This window comes from Rana temporaria, unplaced genomic scaffold (genome assembly GCF_905171775.1).
Source record: "Rana temporaria unplaced genomic scaffold, aRanTem1.1, whole genome shotgun sequence".
Lineage (NCBI taxonomy): Eukaryota > Metazoa > Chordata > Amphibia > Anura > Ranidae > Rana > Rana temporaria.
This window is the reverse complement of record NW_024404913.1, coordinates 5,969-8,023: the sequence shown is the minus strand read 5'-3', so window position 1 is coordinate 8,023 and position 2,055 is coordinate 5,969. Positions and strand designations below refer to the sequence as shown.

The window sequence follows — 2,055 nt, the reverse complement described above, 5'->3', positions numbered from 1 at the left end:
GTAGGGTTTGAAACCATCAGAATAGTCCAACAACCTAACCTCTTGGGCATTCTGATGCCTTATGCTTTGATGTTTCCTTTCATGCTAGGCAATCTGGTATTATTGACTAGTGAGCCACTCTATATGGTGTTGCCATAAACAACAGTAAAGAAGTTACTTTTGATGCATACCAGGAGTGGGGTTTGAACCCACGAGGATATACATCCATTGGATCTTAAGTCCAACGCCTTAACCACTCGGCCATCCTGGTGCCCTAGAAATGCCACACCTGGTATTTTTTTCATGCAAGGCAACAAGGTATTATTGACAAATGAGACACTCATGGAGGGTTGGATTTCAATAAAAGACAGTAAAGCATATTGAAATACCAGGAGTAGGGTTTGAATCCATCAGGATAGTCCAACAACCTAACCACTTGGGCATTCTGATGCCTTATGCTTTGATGTTTCCTTTCATGCTAGGCAATCTGGTATTATTGACTAGTGAGCCACTCTTGTAGGGTTGGATTGCCATAAACAACAGTAAAGAAGTTACTTTTGATGAATACCAGGAGTGGGGTTTGAACGCCTTAACCACTCGGCCATCCTGGTGCCCTAGGTTTGCCACACCTGGTATTTTTTTTCATGCACGGCAACACGGTATTATTGACAAATGAGACACTCATGGAGGGTTGGATTTCAATAAAAGACAGTAAAGCATATTGAAATACCAGGAGTAGGGTTTGAAACCATCAGAATAGTCCAACAACCTAACCACTTGGGCATTCTGATGCCTTATGCTTTGATGTTTCCTTTCATGCTAGGCAATCTGGTATTATTGACTAGTGAGCCACTCTTGTAGGGTTGGATTGCCATAAACAACAGTAAAGAAGTTACTTTTGATGAATACCAGGAGTGGGGTTTGAACGCCTTAACCACTCGGCCATCCTGGTGCCCTAGGTTTCCCACACCTGGTATTTTTTTCATGCAAGGCAACAAGGTATTATTGACAATTGAGACACTCATGGAGGGTTGGATTTCAATAAAAGACAGTCAAGCGTATTGAAATACCAGGAGTAGGGTTTGAATCCTTCAGAATAGTCCAACAACCTAACCACTTGGGCATTCTGATGCCTTATGCTTTGATGTTTCCTTTCATGCTAGGCAATCTGGTATTATTGACTAGTGAGCCACTCTTGTAGGGTTGGATTGCCATAAACAACAGTAAAGAAGTTACTTTGCATGCATACCAGGAGTGGGGTTTGAACCCACGAGGATATACATCCATTGGATCTTAAGTCCAACGCCTTAACCACTCGGCCATCCTGGTGCCCTAGGTTTGCCACACCTGGTATTTTTTTCATGCAAGGCAACAAGGTATTATTGACAAATGAGACACTCATGGAGGGTTGGATTTCAATAAAAGACAGTAAAGCATATTAAAATACCAGGAGTAGGGTTTGAATCCATCAGAATAGTCCAACAACCTAACCACTTGGGCATTCTGATGCCTTATGCTTTGATGTTTCCTTTCATGCTAGGCAATCTGGTATTATTGACTAGTGAGCCACTCTTGTTAGGTTGGATTGCCATAAACAACAGTAAAGAAGTTACTTTTCATGCATACCAGGAGTGGGGTTTGAACCCACGAGGATAAACATCCATTGGATCTTAAGTCCAACGCCTTAACCATCCTGGTGCCCTATGTTTGCCACACTTGGTATTTTTTTTCATGCAAGGCAACACGGTATTATTGACAAATGAGACACTCATGGAGGGTTGGATTTCAATAAAAGACAGTAAAGCATATTGAAATACCAGGAGTAGGGTTTGAATCCATCAGGATAGTCCAACAACCTAACCACTTGGGCATTCTGATGCCTTATGCTTTGATGTTTCCTTTCATGCTAGGCAATCTGGTATTATTGACTAGTGAGCCACTCTTGTAGGGTTGGATTGCCATAAACAACAGTAAAGAAGTTACTTTTCATGCATACCAGGAGTGGGGTTTGAACCCACGAGGATATACATCCATTGGATCTTAAGTCCAACGCCTTAACCACTCGGCCATCCTGGC

The 2,055-nt window shown here is 42.2% G+C and overlaps 3 non-coding genes across 3 annotated transcripts; all 3 read right to left on the bottom strand.

The window, feature by feature from the left end:
• Positions 1 to 167: 167 nt before the first annotated feature.
• TRNAL-UAA lies at positions 168 to 250 on the bottom strand. Its single transcript has one exon. It is a non-coding gene; the product is annotated as a tRNA-Leu (tRNA).
• A 975-nt stretch (positions 251 to 1,225) lies between these two features.
• On the bottom strand, positions 1,226 to 1,308 carry TRNAL-UAA. The gene has a single exon. It is a non-coding gene; the product is annotated as a tRNA-Leu (tRNA).
• A 664-nt stretch (positions 1,309 to 1,972) lies between these two features.
• On the bottom strand, positions 1,973 to 2,055 carry TRNAL-UAA. Its single transcript has one exon. It is a non-coding gene; the product is annotated as a tRNA-Leu (tRNA).